Raw genomic sequence first — 12,448 nt, forward strand, 5'->3', positions numbered from 1 at the left:
CCCAGGTCCAAAGCCTGGATTTGTGCTCTGCTGATTATTGCTCAGGACACTAAAGACGCTCGTAGCTTGTGGCATTTTTTATGTCTATTGTATATATGTCCTGCATGTGTATCTATGCACACTCCCTCTTGTATATTTGTTATTGTTCTGGTACTGGGACTTGAACCTCACAAACCGCGGGCATGTGATGTACTACTACTAAGCTGTATTCCCAAGACCTCAGTTTCCTTTCTATTTTGAGAAGGGAATTTCACTAAGTTGCCTGGGATGTCTTTGAACTCCCTCTGTAATTCAAGCAAGCCTTGGACTTGGAATCCTCCTGGCTCAGCTTCCTGAGGAACTGGAATTACCTCTAGGCCCAGTCATAAAGACTTAGTTCTTTTAGTCATGAATATATATGTGGAAAAATACACGGAGTGCAGCTGCCTACAGGAGCTAGAAGAGAACATTGGACGCCCTGGGGCTGGGATTTCAGGTGGTTGTTAACTGCCCAGTGTGGGTACAAGAAGCCTAGCGGGGGTCCACTACCAAAAGCAGTATGTTTTCTTCATAGCTGAGGCATCTCTCTCTCCCCGTTTGTACTTTTAATGATAAATGTAGCTACTGACATTCTGGGCCAGCCGATGGCTTGTTGCATTTCTAAGGTCCTATCCTATGCATAAGAATGTTATACAGCACTCCTAACCTCTATCCACTAGAGGACAGTAGTGTCATCTCACCATTGTGACAGCCAGCAATGTCTCAGAGCATTACCAACCTGCAAAGGGACAGCAGCAAAATTGCCCCCATTGTGAACTTCGGTGTTCCCGCATTCTATAATGCAAATGCCTCTCACAGTGCCAATGGCTGAAGCTCCCATCACACAGATAGAAATTATTTTAAAGCCCTGGGTATTGCCAGCTGCAGGCTACAGACTGCTTCTCATCCTCACTGTCAAAATGTGGGTGGGACTCCTAGGCAGCACACCAGGCTCTGAGGGTATCTTTTCATTCCAAACTGAGGGTACCTTTGCCTCCCACCCCAAAGAGTGGCCAAGAGCAAAGCTGCTGAGGTTGTCTCAGTTTCCCTGTGCCACGGCTGTGAGAACACCAAGCCTCTGTTTGTGAGGCAAGGCACAGAAACGGCTGACCTGGCATGCGCAGTCTCTGCATGGTCATATCTGGCTTGGAAGGGCTCACAGGAGAGAGTGTACACAGAGCGTCTTTTACCAGGTCCACATGTCCAGGGTCAATGTTCTGAGGCCAGATGGAGGACTAAGCAATAGGGATTCCCAAACCCCAAACCCCAGTCCTGGGCATGGACTCAGTGATTCCTGGGGAGACTCAAGCAAGCTGTACTTTTGAGTTTCAAGTGGACTAATCTGGTATCCAGTACTCTGGTAATGCTATTTTAGCTACACAGGCCTGAGAACTCACTTCAGAGAGGCTCTGAGTTTCAGCTTTGTCTTATCTTTGTGGGTAACTGGAGAAACCTAAACCAGTCATTGTGAGATAGCAGTCAGAATGTGGTAGGTGATACGTCCCAGGAGGGTCTGAAGCAAAAGCAGGGAGTCTGGCAGGGCCCATTGTTTGTTTGTTTACGGGCTGTCTGGGAGGAGCCCCAGCTGGTACATCTAATTACACTGGAGAGGTGCTCACACAGGGGGTTATTCCAACCACAAGTCCCCAGCCAGAGACTTCCAGGAGTCCAACCCCAGCAGAGGCTGGATTTTATTCCCGACAGCAATAACTGACAACTCTTCAATTCGATGTGGGGGTTTTCATTAGAGCCACAAGCAAACTCCCAGAGAGCAGGGGGCCAGAACAGCCGGGTGTTTGCTGGAGATAAAACGGCCCGGGCCTTAGCCTGTCAGATGCTATGCTCTGCCAGGAGGGGCCAGGGAGGTGGCACTGGCAGCTGGCCAGAGGCGAAAGCTGAGCTCTCCTGGGTGAGCCACACAGTCCCATGCCTGGGATCTGGTTTCCCTGGGCCTGCTCCAGGTGATAAGTGTTAATTAGAATTGTGTGCCCCTGAGGAAAGGTCCCTGCCTTTTTTTCCCCCCACTTAGTTGCCTAAGAACCCAAGAGCTGAGAAGCTGTTGCCGGTGATACCGGTGGCCAATTCTGAAAAAAGCAAGAATTGGGCAGGGTTAAAACTGGCAGCGGGTGTGTCTAGAGATCTGCTAGGGAGGTTTGAATCCTGCCTCTGCCATTTCCCATGTTCTCAATGAAACAAGTTGCTCCGTCTCTCTCTCTCTCTCTCTCTCTCTCTCTCTCTCTCTCTCTCTCTCTCTCTCTGCTTTTCTTCTTTAAAAGAGGATGTGGTATTTCGGGTGAGCCCACAGGGTTAATAAGTGAGCACATGCTTGAGGCTTGGCTCCAGTCCTTGGCACTCGGGCCCCTCCATAGCAAGCAGGAAGGACAAGTAATTTTCCAAAGTGGTGATTAACAGTCCTTCTGACAGGAGCAAAATTCAGGTGTATGAGATAGAAGGAACTGAGTGTGTGGTGCTCCAAGGAGGAGGGAGACTGACCTTGAAGATGACAGTTTTGTGTTAATGCAAGTCTTCCCAGCCAGCCTCTCTCCCTCCTCTCTCTGACTCCTATTCCGACAGCCCTGCAGACTGCCCAAGGCCAGCACCGAAGCCCTTAGCCTGTGCAGTTCCCCCTTTTCTAACTTCTACACACACTGGCCTCTCATCTTCCTGGAGGGAGGTATCCTGTGTGGAGGCTCTTTAGATCTCCTCAGTTCATTACGGTTTCAAATATTCTGTGCGCTGTCCCTAACAGTTTAAATGCCCCTGACACATCGGCATCTGCATGCTTCCTAGGCTGCTTCTTTCACTGCCTAAATGTGGAACCCCATTCTTGACTGCAAAATAAGGATCACTGTGTATACAAATTAACTTTCCAGATAAATAACACTCACTACTTTGCATTTCTGTCTTAACTATTTTAAGTGAAAATCTTCCTTAAGTGTGGCTCGCAAACTTGCCTTCCTAAAGAAAGAACACTGCCTTCCAGTTCATTTTGCTGGATAACTTGAGCCAGTGTTCTTACAGTTTGCTTCTAAACTCCTTTAAATAAAGTTCCTGATCTTAGGAGACAGCACACACAGCTTCCTACACAAAATGGCCGTAGAGCGCTGTGTTCTCTGAGTCTCTGGTGCAAAATCTTACATGCTGGTTCTCTTTCTTCTTTTCTTTTCTTTGTTTGTTTCTTTGTTTTGGTTTTGGTATTTCTTTGTTTGTTTGTTTGTTTGTTTGTTTGTTTCGAGACAGGGATTCTCTGTGTAAACCCGGCTATCCCGGAACTCACTCTCTAGTGCAGGCCTCCAACTCAGATCCACCAGCCTCTGCCTCCCAGGTGCTGGGATCAAGTGCGTGCACCGCAGATAATACCCTCTGTAAACATGCAGCATTTCTTCCCAAGCTGTGACAGACAAGGTTTATCAATCAGCTGTGACTTACAAAGAACTTCCATATTCAGAGGCATAACACGACGATAGCTTCCTTTTCCTGCTCACAGCAGATCCATTCTCTGCCCAGGGATGGCCAAAGACCACCAAATTCACTATTTTCTCTTATGTCTACAAACCCAGGCATTAAAATTAATTAATAATGACATTATTAATTAATAATAATGAATAATAGAATAGGAGAATCATAGCCGTGTATAACAGCAGTGTAAATGTAACCTCTTTTGGAACTCTCGAGTGCTCATGTAAAGGAACAGGTAAAGAACTGCTTTACTGATTTTCTTGGGTACCTGTGGATCACCTGCAGTGCCACTCAGTGCAACTTGAGGCAGCATCAGTAAAACAAGGGTTAGCTGAACACCAGCACCACAGTTCCACAACAGTGAGTCCAATAGCACACGTGGGAATTAAGTGACTAGTAGGGAGTTAGTATATACAACATGGAAACACTGGGCAAAACTCATGTCTTGGGCAGAGATTTTAATCACACTGTTCAGGCCAGCATATGAATTATTTGTTTCTGGGATTTTCCACTTAGTATTTCCAGGCTGTGGCTTATCATGGGTAACTGGAGTGTCTGGAACAACACTATGTAGAAGAGTGTTTGCCCTTTCTCAGGTGTCTATTGACCAACTGGCTGCATGGGCTAAGCTGCACGTTGTAGACCAGGTAGGAAGCTCTGCTGATCCTGGTTGTCTGTCTTGTGTATGTGGCTTCCGATCATGCAGGACAGCCTCGACAAGGACAGTTGCACTCTTTTAAATGAGCTCTCATCCTCAGGCAGGCAAGTTTGATATCACTCACACAGAAATGAGAGTACAAGAACAAAGTGGACCCAAGCAAAGCCCACGTCACAGGCCCTGATTAGATTAAAAGGCTGGGGTCTTACAGCCTGTTTTTAAAATCAACCCATCATAGCAGACAGTGAAATCACAAGAGCCCGAATCCCAAAGCAGTGGTTCTCAACCTGTGGGTCATGACCCCCATGGGGGTCACATATCAGATATCCTGTATATTAGATATTCACTTTATGGTTCATAACAGTAGCAAATTTACAGCCAGGAAGTATCAATGAAATAATTGTCGGGGGTCACCACCCCATGAGGAACTATATTAAAGACTGGCAGCATTAGGAGATTAAGAACCACTGTCCTAAAGGCAATGTAAAAGCTCTTTCCCACGAGCCATGGTTTTCTTAATTACAATAAACTTTAGGCATGGAGTGTGTTTCACCAAGAGACCCTGAAGAGACCTTTGTGTTAGTCGTCTGCCTGTGACTGTGACCAAATACCAAAAAAGAATCAAAATAGAGGGAGGAGATTATATTTGAGCTCATAGCTCAGAAGTTTCAACCCATGCTCATTCGACTCCATCATTTTGGTCCTGTGGCAAGGTAGATTGCCAAGCAGTAAGGGCATAGTGGAACAGAGCTGGTAGCTGTGAATGGGAGGGAAGAAGAGACGGGAGGAGAGGAGAGGAGAGGTTAGGTCCTAATTCTTCAAGGGCACAATCCCAGAGACCTTCATTCTTCTACTAGGGTCTACCTCTCAAAGGTCCTAGTGCCCCACACAGGATGCTGACCACACCTTTCATACATAGCTTTGGAGAACATTTAAGAACCAAGCCATAACAAAGTCATCTATCTGGTGACTTCTCCAGATAGATGAAGTTGCCAAAGAAATGAGGTCTTCCTCCTCTTCCAAAGAGTCCCAGACTCGTCTATTTTAATCCACCCGCCCAAGCCCCCCATCGCTAGCAGCAGCTTTATACGACTTTATACAGAACGCTATACATCTCAACTTCCAATTGCCTGGCATCTCTGACCTCCTCCCACCGCACCCGGAGACGTCTTCCCAAGCTTAGCAATGCTGTGAGATACCACAGTCCCCAAGGTTCCGCCTCAGGTCCCAACACAGCACAGAAAGATCAAGTTGTCTCATTTTCATGCCTGCCACTGTACTTGCCCACCCTCACTCCATTACTGGGAGTCCTTAGTGTGTCACAGCTGACTGCTGGATTGATTTTTTTTTAAACATCATCTTGCTTGCCCATCTCTGAGATTGCTGCTGCTCCCTAAAATTGGATGCTGGTTCCTCCTCTGCCTCCTGACCCTCGGTGATCATGAAATGTAATTAATGAAATGCGACAAGACAGCAAGGAACCGGATACCCCAAGGCTCTATTAAAAATCTGCTAGGGTAATAGAAGTCTGTGAACTTAATGTCTGGTGATAAATTCAGGGGAGGGAGTGAAGGAGGCCAATACGACTCTGCTTTAGTGTGCTTTGGGAAACGGTGGGGTCCTTTCACCTCCCAGCCCATCTTAGTCAGTAGGAAAGGAATGGCATAGAAGTCACCAGGTAGCCAAGGCCATCCATCCTATCCAGACCAAAAACTGGAATCTGTAACCCATAGAACAAAAGGAGTCAGGCGAAGCTGCCAGAAACACAGTCTCCCTTCAGAGGGGTTAAATTCACCTTCACTGCACCCAGGTTTTCCTCCTGAGTACAGCGTCTTTGGGTAACCTGCAGTAAGGGCATTCTCTTACCCCCACCCACCCACCTTTCCCCACCTCCTTCCTCTCAACCTGTACAGGGGCTCTGCACCCTGTCTCCTCCCCCTTCAGGTCCTTCCTGTCCCACTTGCCTTCCAAGCACCACTGTTTAGAAACTGCACACACACACCCCAAAAAGAAGCAAGCACGACCCCTCCATACTCCCTGGCACTTTTGGGTTTCCTGTTCTCTCAGAGGCTCTGACTTTATGAATGACTTACCACATTTTAGAGTATCCCTGAAGTGGGGACAGAAGACACCTGGACACAGCATTTCAGATTCCACTCCTGGCTTTCTCTGCTGTAATCCTGCTCACAGCTGCTGGCCATACCCGCAGTACCTTTTTCTGTAGCAATTACAAATGCCTGTGCCTTTTCAACATCTCTGCCAAAATCACATGCGCTGGGCTAGGGACTAAGCTAGAGATTCCCTCCTATGTATTGCTTCACTGTGGTAGACAGCACATGTTCTTTCTCTGGCCTATATACTACAGTTTTCTATGTCATACCCCATAACTCAGGAGGAAATCATGAGTCTTTCTGTTAAGGAAGAGAGAATGGAAACTAAAACTTGCCCCCAAGCTTTTACAAGCCGGTAGACTAGGCATTTTCTGAAGTTCCTTTCATTACGTCCTTCTTCTCCAAATATATCAAGATGACCCTAATTACAACCTCAATCAATAGCTTCTTCATCCTCTTGAAAGGTGAGTGTAGTTAGAACCTGACTTTGCAGGGATAGCCATGATGAAGCTCAGTTGTAGAATGCTTGCCTGGCATAGATGAAGCTCTGGGTTCAATCCCCTGCATCTCATAGACCAGGTTACATCCCTGTAACCATGGCACCCAGGAGATAAAGGCAGGAAGCCCAGAGGTTCATGGTCATCCTCAGCAACAGAGCAAGTTCAAGACCAGCCTGTGATTCATGGGGCACTGTCTTGACAAACAAAAAAAGGCAAGAAGATGTCTTTGCTGCCAGCTCTGTGCTGGTTCATCCTGTGGTGATGCAGTGGGACCTGATAACTTCAGCAGGTGATGGATACCGCACCGAAGGACACACTAGCTATAGAGAGTCCGCCCTGGGAGCACCTGTTCAGGAAGATGAGGCAGATACACAGGCAAAACAGCCAGCTCCATGTCTCCAGTTGAAGACCTCTAGCAATCGCAGGCAGCATCTCCGCCCAAGTTCAGTAGGCTAACCTCCTCTAATGATGTGAGAGTTTGCCATTTGGAAATAAGAAGACAAGTCACTCATTAGGAGTCATGGGTAAGGGGCCAAGAGTGTCTAAAGCGCTAAATAACAGGCGTTGTTCCTAGCGGACTTCTGCCGGACTTCTTATATTTACTTTCTCTTTCCTAATTCCTCTGATTCTGCTTTTGTGCCTGTCACATCCATGCACCTATGAACCATCACTGCTTCCATGAAACTGCACTGGGCAGCTTATATAGCCCTTTATATCCCTCTGGTTGTATTTCTCTTTGCTTTTGACACCAGTCCCCAAGTCTTTCTGTGGTTAGTATTGACTTTAAACACAAATATCAGCCTTGGCTGCCTCCTTCATTGCCTGCCTGGCATTTTCTTTGTCTTGGACCTCCTAGGCAGAGTCCATTCATTTTGTGATTTGTACACCACCAGGAAGCACATGCTCTGGGATGGCGAAAGCCTACCCAGTCAATGCTGAAAATGACTGCTTTATTGAACTTGGTCTTCATATGCCCATCACCTTCATCCCCATCCCAAGGATATTTGTTTGGTTTCAAAGCAAAGCAACCCCAGTGTGTACTCAGGCTCAGCCGAAATGAGACTATATTGCCTCCCAGAATGCAAAGAGACGTTTCAGAGTTGGGCGTGGGACTGGCAGCCATGCTCAGGAAGGGCCAGGCCCTTTAGCACCTCAGAGTTCCCAGGCACTACTGGCTCTGTCTCCCTTCTGTGAAGCCTCAGGGTCTCTTATTAGAGACATGTGTTGGAAGATGTGACAAGCTCCATTCTCTGCACTTTCAGAGAGAGAGCACACTGGTCCCACCCAGGGTAGGTAGGTGGCCCTGGATAAATCAACAGTGGCCAGGAGCAAGGCTTGCAAGCAGAACCATGACAGTGCTTGGTCAGGATGCACTCTTCAGCTGAGCAGAGCCCAGCAGGATGTAAGGCATGGTTTAGACCTACTCACCCATTTTGGAGACCTTCTCACCGCCTAGGCTCCTTATCATCTTCCCATAAGTTTCCAAGAGACCCATTCCAAGGCTCAACACAGCTCAGTTTATTCACTGTCCTCCTGGCCAGTGCCTCTGCCTCACCTTGTACCACTTTTTACAACTAGAAACTGGCATTGGGTCCTAGAAGCAAATCCTGCGCCTTTCAATCTCTCCGTTATGATCTTATCCCATATAGATGGTCAACCCCATGTATTCTTCCTGTATCCTCACCTTGGAAACTCTAGCCCCCAAGAATAAGTGCCCCCCACCCCACTCCCAGAGCACTCTAGCTTTTAAAAAATATCCCCTAATTTGTAATTTAGCTAGATAAGGAGGTCTCACTTTTTTGCCTTGAGCTGTTAAACAGGTATCTTTTCTTTGAGATACAAAGCCAACTAAGGAAGACGTACGTCCTTGTATTGACCAGGGTGGAAGGACAGAGAGGCCTTGACTGAAGGATAGAAGGAAGCCCCATGAACTGTTTGCTTCATCCGGATTCTAATACCACAATGGATATCCAAGTATTCCAGGATCAGAGAGGCTCCCAGTATCTCCTCATCCCTCGGATACTCAGGAATACCTTAGTAGGGCCTGTCATCCTCACCCCTTGAGCAGAATTTACGTTTGTTGGTGACAACTTGTCTAAGCAGTCAGGTGATCCAGTTTTGTCCTTTAGAACCCCCTTACTGTTTACATTTTCCTTGCTAGGGGGTTGAATAGTTTTATCCCCGCCACACACACACACACAACAGATATGGCCAGGTCTTGTCCTGTGGGACCTGCAAGTGTGGCCCCACATGGGGGAAGCATCCTTGCAGATGTGACTAAGTGGCCTTGGTGGGTTGCCCATGCCCTGGTGGATGGCCCTGTACACAGGCACATACTGGCATCACCAAGTGGGCTCTGTTGGTTACGAAGAAAAAGGACATGAACTTGGTGGTGTAGAATGAGATGGAGAAATGGAAGGAATTGGACGGGGGTGGTGGGATAGGAGTGTGTTTGAGCAAAATACATTGTACACATGTGTGAAATTTTCAAGTAATGTATATTAAATATGTATACATATTTTTAAGACCCTGAGATGTATTTTCCAGAAGAACCTTAAGTCCAATGATAGCCATTCATACTAGGAAACAAAGAGAAGAGAGGGGAGGGGAATGAAGGAGAGGAGAGGGGAGGGGTGGGGAGAAGGGAAAGTAAAAGACAGAGAGAAGAGATAGGGTGAAACGAGAAGAGAGGTCAGGTTGCAGACACAGGAGACGGCCACTAGAGAAGAGACCGAGACTGCAGTAATGCAAGTGAGGACTGGGCTGCCTGGAGCCACTAGAAGCTTCAGTAAGCAAGAATGATTCCCCTCTGGACTCTTGGGAGGGAACGAAGTCCTGGTGAGCCCTTGATTGCAGACTTCTAGCCTCCAGAGCTGAGTACACACTCACGCTATTTAAAGCTACTAAGTCTGTGGTCATTTGTGACATCATTGTCATTTCTTTCAGGGTGAGTAAAATTCTCCCAGTGACAATGGAGTGGCTACTGTTGTGGGCTGTCGAGCATCCTGCTCCTGTCCCACAGGGGTCCTTCCTGAGCTCACTTTCCCTGGACTTTATTCTTGCTGCTCTATAAAGTTCTTTCAGATGAGTTCCTACCGGTCAGGATGCAAACCTCAAAGGAGACTCACAGGACAGGCGACCATGAGCCTCCACTGTGCACGGTGGCTTCAGACATGTATCTGTATCTGCAGAAGATGTTCAAGATTCTTTCGAAATAGTTTCCTGGGTTTTTTTTTTTTTTTCAAAAATTTTTCTTTAGCACAGTGGTCTTGAGTATTCAACAAAGCCACTGTGTACAGTAGTATGAACCTGATAAAGATCAAACAAATCTCCCAACCAAGAACTGAAACAAAAGTCTTCCAATGTGAGCCACTGCTTCTTCTGCCCTGCTGGTGGATGGTCTGTACTTAGGAGGGCAAGGAGGCTCTGGGGTGGCAGGAAATCGACAGCCACCTTTAAAACGGGCATTAGCAGCTTCTTTCATTATGGCGCATGCGCGCGTGCGTGGGTGTGTGTGCGTGAGTGAGTGCGTGCGCGTGCGTGCATGTGCAGGTTCATGTACGTGCATCCTAGTTTCCTTCCTGCCATTGTGATCAAACACTCTGACGACGGTAACTTTAAGAAAGAACTGGTTTGCTCAACCTACGGTTGCAGGTTACAGTCCATCATTTCCATCATGACGGCAATCCAAGCTAGAAACTTGAAGCAGCTGGTCGGCCCGTAGTCAAGAGTGTGGAGGATGCACGCCCACTACTCCACTCACTTTAATACCATTCAGGACCCAAACCCAGGGAATGGTGCTGCCACAGTGGGGTGGAGCATCCTGCCTCAATCAGTGTTATCAAGACGGTCCTCCCCCAACCCCCAGACATGCCCACAGGCCAGTCCGATTCAGCCGGCCTCTCAGTGAGATTCTCTTCCCGGGTGATTATGTGTTGTATGTGGGGACATGTGAAGGCCAAAAGTCAATATCATTCTCTACCTTGTTTTGTGAAACAGGATTACTCACTGGACCTAGAGCTGGCCAATCCATCAAGGCTGGCTGGCCAGTGGAACCCAGGCATCATCCTGTCTCCATCTTAATACCGGGATTACAGGCACGGGACATTACGCCCATCTTTTTACCTAGAACTGGGAATCTAAATTCAGGTCCTCGTATTCACACAGCAAGCACTTTCCCCACTGAGCCATCTCCCCAGTCCCCCCTTCATTATGACTTAGTAAGGAAAACACTGCATAGCCTGTGCTCTTTGGAAAATTGATCAGATTTTTAAAAACTTTCATGCGCGTAGGAGTCGCCTGGGAACCTTATTAACGTGAGGATGGGCTTGGTAGAGCCCAGAAGCTAAGAATCATGACAGCTTGTAGGGGGCACCTGCGTTGCTGCTTGTGGACCACATTTCATGTCGCAATGGTGCCTCTGGCTAAAACCTTTACATTCTTAGCATTAACAGTTGACCCTGTTTTGCCCTTTGTAGTTTGGTGATAGAGACGGTGGTTGTGATCTTACTGTAGTAGAGGAAACTGCCGACCCACAGCAGCTCTGCTTAGGAAAAAAGAAAATTTCTAGTGTGGAGAAGTAATTATGAAAATGTGTATATCTTTGGGCCAAATTATTCTACTCGCAGATATGATTTTCCAAATAAATACTGAAGAAGATGTGTGTAAGCCAGCATTCTGTTGCTGTGACAAATTACTCGAGGAAACCAAGTTAAAAGAGGAAAGGTTCAGTTCACAACTTCAGTTTGCACCTATTGGCTGTGTTGTCTTTTAGCCTGTGGTAAGGCAGAACAGCATGGTGGAGCAAAACTATGTACCTCATAGTAGCCCAGAAGCAAAGATAGGAAGTGAGGAGAAAAAAAGCTAAAAGAAATACACCCTTTGGGGTCACAACCCAATGACCTACTCCCTCAAGTGAAACAAGCTATTTCCACGCCCCACTGTGGCCTGTTAAATAATGGATCTGTGGAAAGACAATCCAGTCATGAGGCCAGAACCTGTGATTTGTTCACCTCTCAGGGTTCTGCTTCTGAACCCTGTTGCACTGGGGATGAGGGCTTCAACACAGGGATTTTTAGGAGACATTTAAGGTCCACACTGCTGCAAGATAAAAAAGAAAAAAACCTATATACAAGCAATAAACTATACCATACTAAAACTATATTAAAACCCTGTGTCTAATACAAAGAAGATGACTAAATAAAGTATAGTAAACTTTATGTAAATATAATTATATATAATAAACCATTCTTTTTTATTCCCTCCAAAGCCACTAAGTGAATAAAACTAATATAAATTAATTTATATATAACATATAATTATATATAATATTCTTTTTCTTCTCACCCCCCCAAACATGTCACTAAATGAATAAAAATAATATGAACTTTTCACTAATCAGATAGTAGAAGATTTTTTTTGTTCTACTTGGACAGAAATTATAGGTAGTCAAGGGAATTACTTTTCCTATTGCTGTGATAAGATAGCCTGACAAAAGCAACCAAAGTGAGGAGAAGCTTCTTTGGGCTCAGAGTTGGAGAGTAAAGCCCATCGGGCCAGGGCAGTTCTGGTGGCAGGAGCTTGAGGCAGTGGATCACATTGCACTCCCAATCAGGAAGTAGGCAGGACTGCTGCTGCTCAGCTAGCTTTCTCCGTTTATGCAGTCCAGGACTCCAGCCTAGAGAATGGTGCCGCCCACTTCA

At 46.6% G+C, this 12,448-nt stretch overlaps 1 protein-coding gene across 12 annotated transcripts in view; it reads left to right on the top strand.

The window, feature by feature from the left end:
* Rgs6 (regulator of G-protein signaling 6) overlaps nt 1-12,448 on the top strand; it is a 651,590-nt gene that overhangs the window by 571,041 nt on the left and 68,101 nt on the right. The window lies entirely within an intron of this gene.

The sequence above is a fragment of the Rattus norvegicus genome, chromosome 6 (genome assembly GCF_036323735.1).
Source record: "Rattus norvegicus strain BN/NHsdMcwi chromosome 6, GRCr8, whole genome shotgun sequence".
Lineage (NCBI taxonomy): Eukaryota > Metazoa > Chordata > Mammalia > Rodentia > Muridae > Rattus > Rattus norvegicus.